Source organism: Geospiza fortis, unplaced genomic scaffold (genome assembly GCF_000277835.1).
Source record: "Geospiza fortis unplaced genomic scaffold, GeoFor_1.0 scaffold130, whole genome shotgun sequence".
Lineage (NCBI taxonomy): Eukaryota > Metazoa > Chordata > Aves > Passeriformes > Thraupidae > Geospiza > Geospiza fortis.
Genome location: NW_005054300.1, coordinates 2,239,791 through 2,247,743, shown reverse-complemented (window position 1 = coordinate 2,247,743; position 7,953 = coordinate 2,239,791). Strand labels below are relative to the sequence as shown.

Sequence of the window (7,953 nt, the reverse complement as noted above, 5' to 3'; positions counted from 1 at the left end):
TGTTCTGCGGGAAAAGCTGCGTGCACGCAGGCTCCCAGGGACAGGGATCCCACTGCGGAGGAGCTGCTCTGCCGCTAGAGCTGCAGCCAACAGCCGTTGTTCTTTGCTCGCCCAGAACAAATCCAGGCTGCTCTTCTGTTTTGGAAAGTTGAGTTAATATTGGGGTGGGATTTTTTTTTTCTCACGTGCTAATTGTTGTTTCGTAATGAATCTGCAAAGCCAAGCGTCTGAGGAGCTGAGCTGCGCCGTGAGCAGCAGCTGCAAGCAGGAAAATGACAGGAGACACCAGCAAGAATTGGGTTTGCGTGTGAAAACAGCAGCATCCCTGGTTTAGAAACTGAGTGTCAGACCGCTGGTTTAGGTTTGTTTTTTTCTCAAGGAGCGCTCTTATTGTGAAGGGGAACTGTCAAAATCATGGCTTTTTTTCAGGGTGGGGGGAGATAGAATTTTCCTTGCCGTTGAGATGGATAGTATCTGATCTTTTATATGCTCCATTTAAAAATGCATCATTTTACACGGTTCCTTGTTTGGAACTGGAAAATGAGTAGGACTGCAGGATACAGGATTTTTTATTGCTAGGTTTTTAAAAGAGGTGTTTGCATCTAAACAACTCCATTCCTGAGCACTTGTTTTCACGGAAGCTTTCACTAGTAATTGTTGAGGTCATAATGTTGAAAATCATCACTTTTATTAGGAAATTCTGCAAAACCTTTCAGTATTTTAATGTGCAATCAGGACATTTTAGGGTGAAAAGTCCCATTTAACCAAAGGTTCAGCTGGTGAACGTGCTGTTCAGAACGTGACTGTCATAAACCAGGCAGCTTTTACGTGTTGCTCCCAAACAAAGAAAAATGCTGCTGGGATTGGAAAACAATCTCTGAGCCTTACTGGCCCTATCTAAACTAAGGAACAGCTGCAGAAGCGGGAGCGTTGTATCCTAATGTCTATACATCTCCTTTCTGGGAAGGGATTTGCATGCAGAGCTCAGGTTATTGCACCAAGAGAATGCTGTGCCCTTTCATCTGCCAGGGCAGGGGTGATTCCTCAGTGCGCCCAGTACTGGCAGCCTGGCAGAGATGTTTCTAATGGTCACTCCTCAGTACAGTCTCTGAACTCACAATTCACAATAACAGAGGGGGGTAGCTCAAAAATGTTTGGTGATGGAGACTGCCAGACTTGGTTTCAGTCAGACTTGGTGCTTGCCTGCTTCCTGCAGGATGCCCAGGTCACTTGACCGTGGTGTTACGAAGGGTGTAATGAGCTATTTTGGTGTTACTCCCATCAGGAAGGTGGCTGAGTCACAGCGCTGTTGTGCCAGGTGCTGTACATGCAGGGGAGTGACAGGGCCCTGCCCCAAGGAAACAGGCTTGAAAAAATAGAGGTGACAGGTAGATGTTTGTCTCTTCCTGGCCAGGATGGGTGACAGGGACAGGGCTGGTACAGCACCACAATGCTGGTAAGGATCAGCATCACAGTGGTATGGAAGCTGAAGGGCTTCAGTGGCCACAGGAAGGAATTTAAGGAAGGGCCATTAAGGCTCTGAGAGCTCAAGTGGTTTTCCTCATAGTTTTATGGTTTCTGATAAACAACACTCAGTGTCCTCATTCATTCTTCCAAGCCTTTGGTGGCTGCGCCATGTTATTCACCTTCTCCAAACACTGTCCTCAGCAGGACCAGATGCTGTTTGGTAGAGGGGCCCCCTGAGAAGTGGACATAACCTTTTCTCTTGTGGATCCAAATGCTTGGATATCCCAGATGTGCATGTCACACCTTCTGATGATAGAGGAGCAGCTACGAGGAAGTTTTCAGCCTCCAAAACACACCTACCCTTGTCTGCAGGTCAGTGGTACAAGGCAGACAGCAGAGCCTTCCATGTCTAGGGCAGGACTTTCAGATAAGGCAGGAGTTTCCTCCCTGCCTGAAGCTCAGGCAGAAATATGGAGATGATGATGGTTTACATTTATAGGTTCCACATCCTATCGTTGTGGTCATGAATAATAGCTGAAGGGCCATGGGTTGGCTGGGTGGTGTGGAAACAGAACCACAGGGCAGAGAGCTGTGCAGCAGACTAGGATATACTGTCAGGGCTATGGCAGGGGGAGGCAGTGGTCAGGAGTGGCGTCTCAGCACCCTTATAGTATTCACTTATATTTTAAAATATTAGAGTAAGAATGACCTGTGTTACAGTATGGTGACAGGGAAGGTTAGAATCCTCTTATCAGACTCCTTGGGTAAGCTGAAGTATTTTAGCTACTGAAGTATAACTGAATTATTTTTCCAGTTGAGCCTTTGGGAGTGAATAACAGTGCTGCCTGCCTGCTTGCTGCAGTTCTCATGGTGAGACCACAAAACCCAATCCCAACACACCTTGCTAACTGACATGTACAGGTTTCCAAATGACCTGTTTCTAGAAATTTAAGCTTGGTATCCAAGGAATAGAAACGTCACAAGAAGAAAGTTACAGTGGCTGTTTTCAGAAATGAAAGTTGTGCTGAGGGCAGCTCTGTTGATACATCTGTAACCTCTGCAAATGCCACTTCATGAATAAGCAGGGCTGAAAATCTGTAGCAGTTGAAATGCTGGGATTTGGAAGATGTTTTTAAAGGGACCTGGAGTAAACTCAGCTGAGGTTTAGTATTGTGCCAGGCATCCCCTTTGTGTGTATGGACTCATGTTTTTGTCAGTAGGAGTTGCATAAACACGTGATGAATCCTTCGGATACGATGACTTATCTGTAATAGGCATGGTGTGTAATGCATTCTGATCTCACTACAGATATAGACCTGTGTTGCCATATCCTCTTCCAAAAGCATGAAGGCAATCAAGTCTCTGTAACAGGGGTGACAAGTTCACAAGTCTAATAGAGGTGTGCATGCATGGGACAGTGGGCCTTGCCCCTCGCAGGAGACAGCTAGGTCTTCTTCAACTGCTGGCTGTGTTTATTGATCTTCTGACCAGGAACAACAAATGGATGATCTTAGATTTGTCCTTTGCACCTGAAGAATTCTCTCTGAGGGAGAAGACAACTAAGCCTTGGGGATGAATTAACAGTATCTTCATCATGTGGCTCCTTCCATTGTTAATGTGCTGTCTAGGGTCTTTTTCTGACAAACCAAAGAAATGTCAGAAACCTGTAATTAGCAGAGGGCAGAAGAAGCTGAGACTGCCTTTGGTCTGCATGCAGAGCTCCCACTGTATCAGTGAAATCTGACCACGTGGCTCAAGGTCAGTGTAGATGGTCTTGGGTCTTATGGTGATATGATGTATAGAGCAGTGTGGGACCCCTTTATTTATATATTTTTCATCCAACTCACAGTAAACTGCTTTCATTCCTCCTGGTTCATGACCTGGCCACAGTGATTCATGTGTTAGCCAGTTCCACGTTAGGGTGTTTTGACTCATGCTGTTTGGACCTCAGCATAGAATTCAGAAGGAAGCCACAGCAGGAGAAATGATAGGGCAGAGGTAGAACCATGGAACTGTGCTGAAAGCACTGCTGAGAACTGATCACATCCCTTGTCAGCAGAGCATCCTGAGAGCCAGAAAAGAAGCACCTTCTGCCACTGGCTGAAGAACCCTACCTCTTGTTATTTAGATGAAAGACTCTGTATATTTTTTTCTCATGGACATTCCTCTTAATTTTGCAGCTGGATCAGTTAAGTGACTTAATCAAAGTTACAGAGTAAGTCACTGACTCAGTATAAATTTGGGCACAGCATAGGGCTGAAAACAGAGCACATCTCCTGGAGAGAAGGAACAAGTGACCCAAAGAGCCAATAGATCTGTGCGTTTTATCTTATTGTTTGGCAGAGCTTAGTCTTTTAATCAGAGCATGCACTTGATTCCTGTTCAAACTCTTGGATATCCCAGAGGTTTGGTTCTGAGAAATGTCTGTCCTCAGTGGTGGATGGGTTCCAGGTACCAGTGGGAGTGCTGAAATGGATTATCTGATGCCTTGTGAAAGAGTGAAGCTCCCGGATGAGAAATGAGGCCATGTCCTGTAGGCACTGGTAGGTCCCTTGGTGAAGGTATTGCAAGCCTTGGAAGGGAGTTGAGTAGGTGGGACTTGGGTTGTGCTCCAGTCTGCTGCTGCAGGTCCTGCAATTCTGAGCTATTACAGTCGTGACTACAAGAACAGAGACCTGTTTGTTACAGTGTGTGCTGATTATGTTGTTCAGATGTTGTTCCCCTCACTAGAGAAACAGGAGTGGTATGGATCTGCTGTTCCCAGAAATTTGGGAATCACTGAGTCTTTGCACTGTTGTCACAGTGCCAGAAAATGGTTCCTACTAGGGATCTCTGTTCATGCTTTGATTGCACAAGTGTTAGATTTCAAGGATTTGAAAACAATATTAAGAGTTTGGAGGGTTTGTGTGAAGGTGGGCAAAGGAGGATCTTACGGCTGTTGCCATCTTAATGTTCCTCCCAAAAAATGGAAATTGTTGGGAACAGGAGGGTTTTAGCAAAAGCCAAATACAGAATGAAAAACAAGTCAGCTTAGCCGAAGGGATTGCCCTTGTTGAAAATAACTTCCACGTTGCAAAGCATTGTGTTATTTCTAAGGTTTGTGTTCAAAGCAGAGGGCTGGGCATCTTGATTTGTGAGACGTGTTCCTGTTCCACCTCTGACTTTGGGTGTGTCTTCATGTGAGTAATTATGCTGCTTACACCTCAGTTTCCCTTCCTGTCGAGTGGAAAGAAAATAGCTAAAGTAATTTTGGGTTTGAGAAGCTTAAAGCATTATTTTTGGAAAGCTCTTAGAAAATTTCCCTGATGGAAGTTGCTAGTTTAATGTAAGTGATGGTGATGTTGATAAAAAACAGATCACATCTGTTATACTTGATGAAAATAGTACAGCGGCATTTCAGATGTAAATATTAATTGATTTCTGCACTGCAGATTTCTTCTTGGATATTTAAATTATTGCTAAGGAGGAGGGAAAGGCTATCAGGGAGATTAACAAATCCATTATTAAGGCTGGAAATGGAGGGTTGCCGAAGTGCCATTTAATAAAATGTAAAAAGCCCCTTTCTAAAGGGCGAAGCAGCAGAACACACAATGAAAGTGAATCACAGCTGCCAGAAGGGATGCCAGTAGCAAGCACTTATAATCAGAAAACTGTACTTACAGATCATTCGGAGCCACTAAATTAAATGATCTCATTCTCCCCTAAAATACTCTTCCCTTAGCCCCTCCCCAGTGTTTCCTGTGGATTGCTCAACCACATTTAAAATCTGACTTTGGGGGCTTTTTGGTCAGCAGTTGAGTGGCATTGGGCCTCTTCGTGCTATTTACTTTCCACCCACTTTTGTTTCTGTCACACTCTGGCATTTTGCAGGCTGACCTGCCCACACGAGCGCTTGGGATGGCAATTGCAAGATTTTACAGATCTGCTCTGGCTCCATAGTTACTTGCCTTTTCTCTAGGGCTCCTTCTTTGGGGAAATGTCCCACAGTTTATTCCCAAATTTGTCTTTGTTTCACACAGATTTTTCTTTCCTAATTTACATTGTTTACTTCAGAAACAAAGACTTGGAAGCTGAGCTGAAGTGTAAATGCAAGAGCTTATCCTACATCATTTCACACAGAACTGATCCTGCTGTTACTTCTTTCCAGGCTGATTTAATTCACCATGTGTATCAGGATCCCCCTCCTTCATCCTCTTTTGTTTTGTATCTTGAACTTTACCTTCATGAGGCTGACACTCTGATATGCTCCTAACCTACCCCTTCATTTTCCAGCCATGGGTTTCCCTTTTAACCCCTAGAGTGGCACCACGTATCTCCCAATGTGCTGTCAGAAAAGTTAATGGCAGTGGATGCTCCCAAGGGCCTTTTTTACAGTGAGTTTGGGGGGTTGGAGTTGCAGGGTTTGGTTTTTTTAATGTTTAGTGTTGCTAATCCTGAGAAGCAAATGGCTCGTTGGTTTTGGAAGTAGGTTAAAGGAAGCTCAGTTAGAGCCCAGAAATGCTCTTGTGTTAACCTCACTGCTGTGGAGATGTCTGTGCACTTGTGTCCTTTTCCTTAATCCAGCATCTTAGGAGTAGTCCTTGAGACTGCCCAAATTTGGAATCTTCCACGTGCTTTTAACAGTCTCCTCTATGGGCAGTTTCCAGTGTAGAAATATGAGGTGGGGAGAGAGAATGCTTCATTCCCTGAGTTCTCCCCCAGCCAAAAGCCAGTCTTTGCACGTGCTGTGGTCTGCTGGGTGTAGGTGCATGAGTGGAGACTCTCCTGTCTGAGAAAGGGCTGGGACTGTCTTTCTAGAATGAAGGGGGGATGTCCCAGCTTCCTTTATTTTTGAGCTATCCCACCTTAAGAGAAACAAAACAAATCAACCCCTAGGGATTTGGAGATGAGAAGGTCTGTGTAAGAACTGAATAGTGGTATTATTTTTACCTCCATCAGCTGCAAGCCTGCAGTTTTCTGAAGAAGCCTCAGAAATGGTGAATCAGCAAATTGTGTGTAGAGAAAAGTTAGCTACCCTGAATCCACTTTTTTCATCTCTTTTCCAGTTGAGTGCTGCCAACTCTTGAAACTCCATCATGAGTCTCCTGATACTTTATGCTCTGCCTAAAGCCCTTGCTACCAGACATAAGCCATTGATTGAGAATCTCTGCTTTTTTGGGTGTTTTTTTTCAAGGTACTTTTCTGTCTCCCATTGCGATGGAGGAATGATTGCAAATGTAACCAGTCATGGCCTAAAGGTTCAGAAAATAACCCCAGTCAGAACTACAAAACAGTCTTTGGGGGATTCTAAGTCAGAATCAGTTGGAGATTCAGATATTTACTATGAATGTTCTAATTCTGATCTTGAATGTTCTCTGCGTGCATCCTTTTCGAATAAGTCAAATATTTTAGAGAGAGTTCTATGTTACCAGGGTTTTAAGCTCCATTCCAGCTAATGCTGAGGTTGGTAAAATTCAGGGTGATAAAAGTGATCCAAGGGTTTGTACCTACATGAAAATAAGGATGTAAATACATTATTAAAGTTCTGAAAAGAGTGATCATACTGAAAGCATTTGTTAAAATGTTGAGATGGTCACTGTTGTGCCTTGTTAATGTGCCACTTCAAGTAGAGTGAATTTGCTGTCTATGGTATCTCTTGTCTATGCTCTTAAATAATCTGTGCACATTAAAAAATGGGCCTTGCTCCTTAGCCTCCCATGAAATACAATCAGTCACTCCAGGTGGGAATTCCAGGCACCTGGAACCTGTGGAGTTCCATCTCCACAGGTGAAATGTGGAAAGTTTCCACACTGTGGCTGTGGCTTTGTCTTTTGAAGCCTCTCTGCTTTATCCTTGCCGCAGCCCTGCAGTTCCATCCATGTGGGTGGGCATGGAGCCCTCCCCTGGGGTGGTGGTGTGTCCAGTCCTGGGCTTCTCAGTTCAAGAGAGGCACGGAGCTCCTTGAGCAGGTGCACTGGAGGGCTGCAGAGTTGAGCCGGGGAGTGGAGCGTCTCTCTTAAAAGGATGAGGGAGCTGGGCCTGCTCAGCCTCAAGAGGAGATGTCTGAGAGGGGATTTTATTAATGTCTGTCTGTTGGAAGGGAGGTGTCAGAGGTTGGACCAGGTTCTCTGTGGTAGTGCCCCACAATGAGACTAGTGGCAAGGGGCAGAAACTAGTACACAGCAGTCCCACCTGAATATGAGGAGCTGTGCAAGTAAGTGAGCTCTGGCACAGGTTGCCCAGAGAGCTTGTGGAGTCTCTCTCTCTGGAGATATTCCAGAGCCATCTGGATGCAATCCTGCACGCTGTGCTCTGGAGTGACCCTCCTTAGCTGGGAGCTGACCCACCGTGGTCCCTCCCAGCGTGACCCACTCTGTGATTCTGTGACCTGCCCGCCACCACGCCCTCGGGGTCTGGGTGGGCACGGACCCATCCCCTCAGGCGCGGGGACACACAGCCACTGCCCCGGGAGCTGCCCCCCACACGCTCCGGCCGTGCCTCGGTGCT

At 45.5% G+C, this 7,953-nt stretch overlaps 1 protein-coding gene across 1 annotated transcript in view; it reads left to right on the top strand.

Annotated features, from left to right (window-relative positions):
• MXI1 (MAX interactor 1, dimerization protein) overlaps window positions 1-7,953 on the top strand; it is a 57,838-nt gene that overhangs the window by 4,476 nt on the left and 45,409 nt on the right. The window lies entirely within an intron of this gene.